This window comes from Anastrepha ludens, chromosome 2 (genome assembly GCF_028408465.1).
Source record: "Anastrepha ludens isolate Willacy chromosome 2, idAnaLude1.1, whole genome shotgun sequence".
Classification (NCBI taxonomy): domain Eukaryota; kingdom Metazoa; phylum Arthropoda; class Insecta; order Diptera; family Tephritidae; genus Anastrepha; species Anastrepha ludens.
Window position 1 is genome coordinate 49,288,273 of NC_071498.1, and position 13,000 is coordinate 49,301,272.

At 36.7% G+C, this 13,000-nt stretch overlaps 1 non-coding gene across 1 annotated transcript; it reads right to left on the minus strand.

The window, feature by feature from the left end:
- Nucleotides 1–12,609: 12,609 nt before the first annotated feature.
- Nucleotides 12,610–12,681, minus strand: Trnap-ugg (transfer RNA proline (anticodon UGG)). The gene has a single exon. It is a non-coding gene; the product is annotated as a tRNA-Pro (tRNA).
- Nucleotides 12,682–13,000: the final 319 nt, after the last annotated feature.

Consider the following 13,000-nt stretch of genomic DNA (forward strand, 5'->3'; position numbering starts at 1 on the left):
CATGAAATTTCCCATAGCCGAATTGCAAAGTGGCTGCTCTATGTCCTCGATAGCCTCATGAAATACATCTTTGAGGTCTTGAATCGAGCCTGGGCTGTTGGCATAGACCTTCTTTTTCACGTGGCCCCAAAGAAAAAAGACACAAGGTGTTAAATCACAAGATCTCGGTGGTCAATATTGATCACCTCTTCGAGAGATAACACTGTCTGGAAACTTTTTCCGTAAAAGATCAATGGTTTCGCTGCTTGTGTGGCACGTAGCGCCGTATTGTTAAAAAAAAAAACGTTGCCCAGATTAATACCATCCAATTCCGGCCATAAAAAATCGTTAATCGCGATAGCGCAATCTATTCACCAATAACACCTGTTATTGGAAAACCGTTTAGCACTCTCATTAAGATAACTATTGAAAACATTTTAAATTACAAATCTTCTTTCAGAGAAAAATATTAGGTTGGGGGAAAAGAAATCCATTATTTTTGAGTAAATTTTTTGCGCAAATGGTTTGAAACTGTTTTATGGTCGATCTTTAGCTCCTTCCATTGTTAACACCCTGTAAATCACAACAAATGGAATGGAACAAACAAAAAACAGCACAATCGTTTTTTCGTGTGGAATGTCACCTTGACAACGAGCATAAACTTTAAATTTTTCGACCGATATTTCACGAGATATCGATCACTCAGTCATCTACCTAGAAAATAATGGATGGTACTCTAAAATATGTTTTATATGTACTTTTATGTGATTGACGTTAGTTAGTTAAAAGTTGAAAAAGTTCATATCCTTTCTGGATCTAAAATTGATTACCAGCTGTCAGGGCCGTATAGAGCATATCCGGGCCCCGGGGGAAAATTGCAAATGCGGACCCTTTCCAATTATGTCTAATTCATATAAATACGTTTAATCTCTAGTCCGGGCCCCTCTCAGAATTCCGGGCCCGGGGTAGAAAATTCCCCGGTTTTTAATAGCGGTCGCCCCTCGGCAGGCAATGGCGAACCTTCGAGTGTATTTCTACCATGAAAAAGCTCCTCATAAAAATATCTGCCGTTCGGAGTCGGCTGGAAACTGTAGGTCCCTCCATTTGTGAAACAACATCAAGACGCACGCCACAAATAGAAGGAGGAGCTCGGCCAAACACCCAGAAAGGGTATACGCACCAATTATATATATATATATATAGAAGGGTGTCTACCAAACAGCCAATGACCGGTGACATAAGCAACGATATTCGAGATGTTCTCTCTTGAGAGGTTAAAGCCATTCTTCTGATATTTTCTAATCTTTTTAGGGCCAAATATATTTCTCAGGAAAACGCAGAAAAGATGGAGCTCCATTTCTTCATGTGCTATTTCGAAAATCCCTTTGGCCCCAGTACAATATACGAAGGCCTTTGGCCTCCTCGCTATTCAATTTCCAAACTCGTAGCTGTGTTTACCGGTCACTGGACGATCGGCACATTAGCGGAAAAGCTAGGGTTACCATTTAACCCCCATTGCAGAAGCTGTGGAGACCTTTCAGAGAAGGAGACTGTTGAGGACTTTCTCTGTAAATGTCCGGGTTTGAAAGCTAGACGACTAAGGTCACTGGGCGCTCCTTTCTTCGACAGCCTGGGGCCAACCTGCGCCAACCTAAATCCAATCAATCTCCTCCATTATATCAACAGCTCTGGCTGGCTGTAGATATCTGTCTGTTGATGTCTCATAAAGGTATCAAAACGGCGCTTTAGTGCTACTTGAGGAGTGCCAGACCGGCACTTCAACCACTTCACCTACCTACCTATCTACCTACCTACGGCCAAATTAGCCTGGTTGTAACACACTTATTTTCTCTCTCTCTCTCTCTATGACCTCCTGTAGAATATAATTGTTTATTCTTAATTTGCAAGTTGAAATAGGAATTCCAATATTATCTCTGTTTTCAAACAGTGGAAGATTAGTACCTTTTCTGGCTAGCTCATCGGCTTTGCAAGTTCTCTCAATCTCTATATATCTTGACCTCCTTTATCGCTAACACTTCTGCCTGGTAGACGCTACAGTAGTCCAGAAGACGGACATATAATTCTAATCCTAATAATTATCTTTCTACATCTGGTTTAATTTTAAGGCTTTCACAAATTGATGCCAAATCCAAAGATCTTGTGGGTATTAAATAAAGTACTCGTATATCCATACAAGAACTTCTCTCCTGCTCACTTAAATATTCGCAGATTCGTAGAATATACTCCCTGCCCATTCCCCGCCATTGACTTCATTACCTCATTTCAGTGTTGCTTCATATGCCAGCGCTGCACCGCCTACAACCATTTTGGTGTTAAAACTGCTGACAGCGGTCGGTTTTACTGACGACAGGCTGAGCGTTTTTTATATGGTCCTTTTTTTATGTCGTCGCCACCGCTGCCAATTTCTCGCCTTGTGTCGTCTGGTGGTCAGCAGCTTCTCATTGTATTTGTCTACTTGTTTTGGGCTTGGTAAATGTTAATCTGTAATGAGGGTGATTTCAGTTGTACTCGTATTTGTGGTAGATTTGTCCACTTAGTATGTGGTACACCACTGTGGACTTGTATCACATTTTTATCACTGCCAACAGTCGGGATAAAATGGACATCCCATCAAGCAGAGTGCAAACTCATAGTACTGGCACGCAGTGGATTTAGTAAAACGCTTTCACTTGCTATGCTTCCCAGCTGATGTCCCTTGATGAGGCTTATGTTAATGGTAGTGGCGATGTTGAAAATCATTTGTACATTTTCACAGTGGATTTTCGGCTTTCTCCTACCGCCTTAGTCGCTTACGGCAGTTAGATAGAAGCGGTGGGTGGACGAAAGTTTGGGATAGCCGGAATATGAGCTAATACAACGCATGCTGTGCAGAATATGATAATGTTAATAATTCTGCATGTTTGCCATTGCCCATTTTGCACTGATGCTGAATTATTGTCTGTGCATAAGTTGTATTTTTTCATGATTTGCTTGTGTTATTTTTTCTTTACATTTCTTTATTTTTTTTTCGTCTACGCTAATGTGTAATTTGCAAATTTGCGAAATGTGATATTGGACCATTTGTTTTGGGTTTTTGTCGCTTTTTTTGTTGAGTATGTGTGAATTATTATGGTTCGTGCATTTGATTTATGCCGCCTGGATATCGTGCATGTGAGTGACAGTGACAATCTCGATTTCGATTTTGTGCTAATGAGGTAGTACTATTTTTCATTTCGCACTCATTCTGTCTTTGTTTTTGTTTCTATATGTTTTTTATTTGGCCTTTTTAGTGTGGCAAATCATTGCATATTTATAAGCTTCCGCATAAAACCACTAATGAGTTGCGCTTGTCAGTTGATTTTACATTATTTTCCTTCGCTTTGTTGTTATCGAAATTCCTCAAAGTCCATTTGTCGAAGATTTTAATAAAATTACTTTCCTTTGTCACCCCAACTTCCGCTCAGCTACACTGTCAGTCGCCAGTGCCAATCGCCATTCAACAGCTGTCCGGTTGGTTGCCTTGTTGTTGTACGCAATTTTATATTCAAATGGTTAAAATTAAAATCTGTGACAGTTTATTTGAACAATTTAAACTTACCGCCATTACTATCTTCACCATTGTTGCCCCTGCCCCCTATAACCTTCGCCCTCCCCAAGCATCACTTCGACTTGTCGCTCGCTCATCTCTTTGCTTGGCCTCATTGTACTCATCCACTTTAGTGTTTAGCCCAAGTCTCGCCACTTCATTTTAATTTTCACTCTCATTTCCATTCTGGTTAAAATTTTCATTATGTTCCATTTGCTGCTCAAGTGCGGTCCACTTTGTTTAAATATATGGCAAAAGTATGTAGGTATATATTTTTTTATTTTATTGTGCACTCTTCAGCTGTCTTATAAAATCAAAATGAAAATGTGGTTGAAAAATCGGTTACATCCGCTTCGGTTTCCTTCAGAGGCTACCTCTTTCTCCAACCAATTGGTCTTACCTTTTTGCCACCCACTTCTTTATCTGTATATTCACACTTAGTTGGCGTATTGAAAGTGTCATTTCACTGTTGGGTGGATCGCTGTGCCGCTCTCGCTGCTCAATTGAGTTCGGTGGGTCGAATTTGAGTTGAGTTCTTTGGGTACGCTGCGATTGACAGTGTGGCAGATTTCGTTTGTGCGCATTGTGTTGTGGATTTCAATAGGGATTTTATTTTATATTTGAATTTTAAAATCCCTTTCCGGACAGGAAAATGGACAATTTGTGTTTGTGGCAATTGATTGGCAAATATTGGCAGCTTGTTGGCGTAGTGCTTGGAAAAAGCTTGATTAATATGCAGCAAGAAAAAAAAGGAGATGACCTGTTCGCGCAGGTTGATTAAAATATTTATTGGGGGTGGTTATTTTTAAAAATTCTATAAAAAACCGACGTGCTTACGTTTCAATGATTTTGGTTTTATTAAAAAGAACCAAACTTCTGATTAACTGTGGAGTATAACTTTATTCTAAGAATGATGGAATAAAATATTTCGCCCATCAAAGACAATTTTGAGAGTAATTTTGGCATTGTGCCGCAATAGTGTAGTTGCGTGGCAGAAATATGAAAACTGAAACAAGAATGCAAAAGGAAAAAGGAATTACAAAAATAACAGACGCATAAATTGCAATGTTTCCAATTACGAATTGCGTTGAGGATGATAGAATACAAGGTTGTGCTTTCCGAATTCGCTGTGTCGTCAGGCTCCATGAATAAACAAATAAATGGAAGGGGAAGAGTAAGCGAAGAGGAAGAGTAGGCGAAAGCAATAGAAACTACTAAGCTCAAGAAATTATACACACGCACACAGCCATTCTTGCGGCGTCTTCCGCAAATAGACTGCATATGGAGGCTTTATTTTAATTTATGCTTTCACAATTTAACATGCGGCACTTCGTTTTCATTAGTTTGTTTAGTTAAGAAAGCTCAAATCACAATATTACCAAGCCATTCATTGAATTTTCACAAGCATACAAGTTTACTTCCTTTTGTTTGTTTTGTTCGTTTGCTTTGTATTGGAAAGGAGTATGACGTCAGACTTGTCAAAATCCCGAAAAATAAAGTAACTGTTTTGGGAAGCCGTCACCTTCAGTAATCAATTTGCCTTGTCTCGAACTTAAGACGTATAAGCATATTGGCCAATAAGAAGCACTTTGTGACCAGTAGCAAGTAAGGACTATCCAGTGAAGAAAAAGACGAATGAACAATAATCAAAAACGGGAATAAAGATTCATTCGATTTGATTTTTTTGTTTCTCATATTAAGTTTAAACTTAGCTTTTTTTTAAAGGTTTGGTTCAGACTTTACTGATTCTCATACGTTGAAGGTGCTCTCCACTTCCCTCGTTAGGTCTATGGTGGCATATGCAGTCTTTGTATAGAGACCATATCACGATTGCCATATTAAAATACTTGTATGTGTTCAAAAGAGCTTTGTTCGCATTCTTAGATCCTTGAAACTTGAGTATTCAATTCCTTCTTGAACTTCAGGTGCTTACAAATTCATTTAAAGTTCTTATTTCACTCGCTTTTTTGTTTGAAGTTCTAAGTGGAGCGGTTCACTAATTTTTCTTTCTCGAACGCATTTATTTTCATATTCCTCAAAACAAGCTTCTAAGCAACGATATTTTCTTTCTAGAACGAGTTAAAACTATTTATGCTTCTATATAGAGAGCTTTAAAGGACGCTGACTGATTCTCCAATTTTTTGGCTTTCGATTTTTCATCTTCTAAACCTAGTTTTAATTTTTGTTACGATTAAATGAAATGCTTACGTAACTTTTAGTTGTACGGATCGATGTGATTCGAAGTTCATAATCTGTAAGAAATGTGTGTATTTCTAGAGTACTATTTCAATAAACAAATTGTGCGTTTTGATTAATATTCAACGCGCTCGTGACAGTACCTATGATGCCAATTTTAAAATCGATAGGTTTCCAATTCATTATTTTGAAAACCAGATTTTGATATGAAATTTCTGTTTTCCAATTTTTAGCCAACCGAGTTTCAGGTTTGTATCACAATGTTCCTTTTATAAATATTTCGTATGTTTTTTAAATTTTATTTTACTAAATCTGGAAGGTGAAGTCCAAAATAAACAAGACTGCCATCATAACAATGTTTTTGATGGCTCCATCTTTTTAATAAGTTAGTGCGTTGGAAGTTACATCCTTAGCTGATTTCCACTGAAAGCTTGGTGACCTTCGCTTCAGTGGAGGCGAAGTTGTTGCGTCTAAAGTGTCAGTATGTTTGTGTCATCGGTACAAAAATGAGTTTCGAACAAACAGCTAAATCACATTTTGTTTTAAAATCGGTAAAACGTGTACTGAAACATTTGAATAGATAAAAAAAGTTTATGGCGATGATTGTCTATCTCGTACCTGAGTTCATGAGTGGTTTATACGTTTCACAGATGGTTGAGAGGATATAAATGACAATGAACATACGGGCCGCCCAAAATCCGTAATCACCAAAAACTCGATCGAAATTGTTTGAAAATTTATCAAAAATGAACAGAAATCATCGTTGAAATTCATGGAATCGGAGTTGAATATCTCCAAAACAAAAATTTATGGCATTTTAACTGATCATTTGGGCTTACGAAAGGTCTGTGTACGTTTTATTCCGCATAAGTTAACTGAGGACCAAAAATTGCCCAGAATTCAACATTCGAAAGACTTCATTAAAGAGGCGAGAAAAGCGGAGAACTTCCTTAAAACAATGTAACTGGTAATGAAACGTGGTGCTTCCAACGTGAATCTGAAACTAAGCGTCAAAGTGCCGAATGGAAGGCCCCAGACGAGATATCACCCAAAAAATCGGGTTTGGAGAAGTTCATTTCAAGTTGATGTCATTGTCATATCCATTCATTTTGCTTGGAATACCGTACAACCCCTATTGCAGAAGCTGTGGGGATCCCGCAGAGAAAAAGACTGTTCAACACTTTCTCTGCAAATGTCCGGCTGTGGCGGCTAGGCACTTGATATTCCTTAGCCTAGATCCCTTTTCTCTCCTCCACTATATCAACAGCACTGGATGGCTGTAGACGGTTTTATCTTCCCTAAATTTGTTCATAGGTAGTGGTCCACATTATGGTATCAAAGCTGCACGTCAGTGCTACTTCTAGTGTACAGTAGGTTCTGTTTTTATGCGGTAGATACGTTCCGCAAGAAACAGCATGAAAAAAGCTACTAGTTCTATAGTAAAATTATAGATACGTTTCAAAGTGCTAAAACCGCATAAATCTGAAATAGTGTAATAAAATCGCATAAAAAAGGGCACTAGTCCCATATTATAACTATAGATACGTTCCATAGACCGCATGCATCTGAAATAATTAAATAAAATCGCATAAACAAAATATTGTATTTTTGAAAATTATATCTTTATTTAAGAACTGTCAGAATCGAAAAATAAATTTAAGTCAGAAATAGAATCAGACAATACCCACATGTTGCGCGTTCGTTTAGGATTTGGCGTAAAATCACTTTCGTCACTTGAGGAAATGTACATGTCTGATCTAGATAGTTATGCAGGCGGTTCCATACTTGTAGGTTTAGCATTTTTGATGTAATCTGTGATGAGTTTTTGCTTAGCTGGTTTAGAATCTTGTTTATATGTACAATTCCCGATAGGTCGACATGCATTTTGTAATTAAAAAAAAACCGCACTATTTTAAAACCGCATAAAAAAAGGCCGCATAAAAACAGAACCTACTGTACTTAGATATAAAATGGATTTTGAACACGAAGAGCTTTCAATAAAACTAATCAAAGTGGAATATATTTCTATAAGCGGGCTCTCCAAATTGTATCGATTGGAGTACAAAACGAACTTGCGTTGCACCCTTTCTATTCTAGTAGCCTGGCAATTATAGATCGGGTTCCATAGGTATAACAGAGACATACTCGAGTTTTGAACGAACTAAAGAGTTATAGAAAAGCTCCCTGATATACGGATCTTTGAAATCCTTTGAGTAGCGGCGCAAAAATGCTAGGTTAGTAGGTAAGGTTCATAAAATTAGGTATACCTTTGAAAGGACATAACATGCATAATTTTTGAACGTAAAATCTTTATCGAACACAATTAAAAAATCAACAAAATCGTTTACTGAAATAAGTTGGGGATTCAAGGCAGTACAACACAATTACCGAACCACAATAAACCTAGAAAACATTTGTTAATATTCAACGATAGTTTATTCCTGCGAAACCAATCGACAAGTTTGTTTAGAAATATATGGCAAGAAATTATAACAAATACTTCAGAGTGATAACTAAGGTAAAGCTTTCTTCGAATTTTATTTATTTTTTATTTAGTAATTTAAGTTAATATATTTCACAGATAAGTGACCCTAGTTTTGTGGAAAGAAAAATTGCAATTGCTAAACTTAAAAATCATAAATGCAATGGTTCTGATTGTATTGCTGTTGAGTTATTGAAATATGGCAGAGACGAGCTGCATACACAGCTACACAGCCTGATGGTAAAAATATGACGAAATAATATGCCTATTGAATGGCTATTAACCTGATAATTTCCATACAGAAAAACGGGGATAAGCAAACTGGTGTAATTATCGGGGTATGTCGATATTAAACGCTGCGTATAAACTATTTACAAACTACTTTATGAAAAAATATCCGAATAGTTCGAACAAATTTTGGATGATTACCAAGCAGGTTTTAGAGCCAACTGGTCTACAATTGATCAAGGTTTCATAGCGACTTTCGAGAAGCTATACGAATATGATATAGACGTCTACTGCTTATTCGTGGACAAGCATTCGAGAAACTATAGGCATGCCGCTAAAGCTAATTGAGCTTTCTAGGCTAACAAATACCACGGCGAAGGTCATTGTGCAATGAGAGTGCTCAGAGTTATTTACCATTATATCGGGAGTGCCATACGTAGCAATAACCGAAATAAATCTAAATGGGACTATATACAACAAGCCGTTCCATCTTTGTGCATATGCAAATCATATATTTACTTATTTTGGCGTAAGGCAGAAGTGAATTAAAGAGTGCGTTCTAAGAATTAACACAGAGAAAACGAAGTTTATGGTCAGATGCCGCTCCGGTTTAGAGCATGATGACCTGCTGATCGGAGACTATGCATTGAGAATGTACAAGAATTTACCTATCAGGGTATCAAAATATCAGTCAATATTGATACATCATTTACAATAAATGGTAGAGTTTTAGCAGCAAATAAGTCTTAATATTATAATTTGAAGCTGTTTAAGTCTAAATTATTATCTCGCGACAAAAAGTTAAGGATATACCCTTGATCCGCCCTATGCTCAGGTTGCGCATTCTACCTACTGACATTAATCAGCTAATGGTATTTGAAAGAAAAATATTGCGGAAAATATATGGACACGTAAGACTGCAAGGCGGTACCTATCAAATTAGATATAATCATGAGCTGGATCTGTTAGCAAAAAACGAAACTTTCATAAGATTTGTAAAATCTCAGAGGATAAGATGGCTCGGACACGTATTTAGAATGCCCAAGGAGAGAACAACTCGAAAGGCAGGTGAATTATGCCCTGTTGGAGGTCGAAGAGGAGAACGCCCCAGAAAGTGATGGCTGGAAGACGTGGAAGTTGACCTCGATAAGCTAAATGTGCGATGGTGGAAGGAGGTAGCCTTAGATAGAGACATATGACGCAAGGTTGTGAATGAGACAATGGATCACCAAGGCCTGGGATACTAAAAAGGAGCAGAAGATGAAGAAAAAAAGAATTTCACCTATGATATATTGTATATTTAATCATTGTTCTATGGTTATTCTTTAGAAATAAATGTGTGCGTGCAATTCATATGTGCTTAACAAAAATTGCCAGTTCTACTTGGAACATGTGCCGTTTTTCAAATATCTTATTAAATATATGTAAATATATGTACTATAATAAAAATAATCATTGCTCATCGGTATTATAGGATGGATACATGGATTATTACCATATAAGTTCACTTAAATAATGTAAAAAAGCCGAAAAATATGGGCATATCAAACGATTATGTTTTATTGAGATATCGCACCAATTCCTTCGCACACGCATTCTTGTACAACTTATATCCCTGTAGGGCAAGCCTAAATCATCAGTATAAATTTCTAATCCATTCGCTAAATGCAAACCACACAGATTTTTCAGTACGTTTTCTTGTTGACATTTATTCAAAAGCAGATGGCACTAAACCCCAAGCCTGTGCGAATTTGGCTGATATATATCTTTTTTTAATAAATTAAATAATTATTTCACATTTTGATTAAACATTCTTTTCTGATGAGGAATAAATTGTATTGACATTATGCAATTTCGCGCACTTGCTTTCAAATGAAGCAATTCTGGAAAAAGTTTGCACACTTGAACCTAATCGAAACTAGAATGAATACTTGTATTTGAGCAAAAAACGGATGGCTAGAAGACCTTGTATTCCCACCTGACTTATGTTGTTGCTTAATGAAAAGTTTTAAAAGATGTTGGTATGCTTTCCTGATCAGAAACGGTATTCTGGTTATTTTAGAAGCTAAACTAAATTATTTTAAAGGGTGGTTTGGTTTCAAGGGCCGGTGCTGATTTTGAATAAAATACAATTTTTTTAAGAAATTATTGTAATTTTTCTTTATTCTGATAATACTGGTATAGTTCAATTACGCATTGAACAAAATATCGGCCAAATGTCCGCCGTGGCCTCGGCGCTCCATCCGATGGTCCAAATTTTTGATTACGCTGAGGCATAATTGAGGTTCTATGCCGTTAATGTGCCGAATTATCTCATCCTTTAGCTCTTTAATTGTTGCTGGCTTATCGACGTGCACCTTTTCTTTCAAATATCCCCAAAGAAAGAAGTCCAACGGTGTCAAATCACATGATATTGGTGGCCAATTGGCATCACCGCCACGTGAGATCATTCGGCCATCAAATTTTTCGCGCAAAATAGCCATTGTTTCGTTAGCTGTGTGACAAGTAGCACCGTCCTGTTGAAACCACATATCATCCACATCCATATCTTCCAATTCGGGCCATAAAAAGCCATTTTGGAGAAAATACGGCCCAATGATGCCGCCGGCTCATAAACCGCACCAAACTGTCACTCTTTGTGGGTGCATTGGTTTTTTGGCAATCACTCTTGGATTATCATTCGCCCAAATGCGGCAATTCTGCTTATTGACGAATCCACTGAGGTGAAAATGTGCCTCATCACTGAAATCACGAAGTGCGCGATATGCATTTTGATTTGAACTCCCGTTTTCATGATAAGCCTGAATAACTTCAATGCGTTGCTCGATTGTGTACCTTTCCATGTTTCAAATTGAGTTAGTCTGAAATTGAAAAATGTCAAATGAAATGCAGAGAAAAACTTGACGCTTAGATGTGGTTCACATTCAACATCGGCCCTTGAAATTTAACCACTCTTTATATGTATATACTTTAATTATTGTTTGGGCATTTGGCAATTTCGTATTACTTGTATAGGATAGAAAGATCTAAATTTATTACATTTCTGAATTCACCATAAATACACCAGTTCCGTGCGAAGGGGTTTCCTGCAGGGATAGTACATGCGCGTAACCTTACATCAATGGAATTCCCTTAGCAACTGTATAATAGCAATTCTCACGTCATTCCCTCGGAATTTTTCTTAGCATACTTTTACTGTTTTTGTTTTTTTGTACTGTTATTGCTCGTCTCTCAGGCGACTACAAGTCAATTCAATGGTTGTGTATTTTTTTGTTTTTTTTTTTGTACCTTCCAACTTTGTATTCCCAAGATCCTACTAGTAAGCATATGTATGTATGTATGTACATATCAATCCTGTGTTGAATGTGTTAGGAAGAGGAAGAATATGTAAATCAATTGCGCCTGAGATGAGTAAAAAGCGAACATACAATTCGTAACTTGTAAAACGGCAATAGGAAAAGGAGTAAAATAATCATAAAAAATGTCAATGACAACGACAGAATCCTGAATTGAATTTTTATATGCAAAATTTCACTCACCCTTGAGTGGCAATAAAATAACATTGGCAGTTGCTTATTGTTTCTTTGTATGCCTATTTATTTATATGATAATGTGCAGGCAGCAAAAACATGAATATTTGTTGTGTCAAAGCGTCGTATTAGTACGAGTGCTTACTTACTCGTGTGCTCGTGTATAGTGTGATTATTGTTGCTATTGTTATCCATATGTTTATTTGAAGCGGTTTATTTATTTTATATGACTGCAGAGAGGCAATATTCGCAAATCACTAGAATGGCACGCATTGAGTTCCGTTATTTCTTTTAAACACATTTTGTATTATAAGGCATCCCCACCACCACCCACACCGCGCCACATCTTCTCTTCTAAAACAAATCATTTTTATTGCTTATTTTTCTATTTATTTTGCGTGAATTCATGCGGTTACGCAGTTATAATGAGTATGTGCACACATACATACATATGTACATATACACATCATGTGAATTTAACATTCGCTTATCTTTTGGAGTCTATTTTATTTTTTGTCTTTTCAGTTCTCATAACACACTTTAATTTAATTTAAATAATTTATTTAGTTTCTTTAATTTTGAAATTTTATGTTTAAAAAAGTTCGTTCGGGCTCAACCGGGATTTGAACCCGGGACCTCTCGCACCCAAAGCGAGAATCATACCCCTAGACCATTGAGCCGCTTGTATGTTGACATCTGTTTAGCGCCTATAAGCAGATGATGAACTAATTAAAAAAAATTGTTAATTTTTTCTTCTCTTTTTCTTTGTTATTTTAATAATGTTATACCACTGAGGCGTTGAAGCTTTAATTAAAATAGGAAAACTAAAAACAAGTTTATGATAGAAAGTGAAACGCAAAGTTGTATGCACTGTTTGGAGATAAAAACTCTATCTCTATTGGTTACTAAATTATCTTACATTGTTTTTTACTCATTTAATATATATGTACATACTTTAACAAAATGCACATACGCTTATAAACATTTTTCTTTTAATTT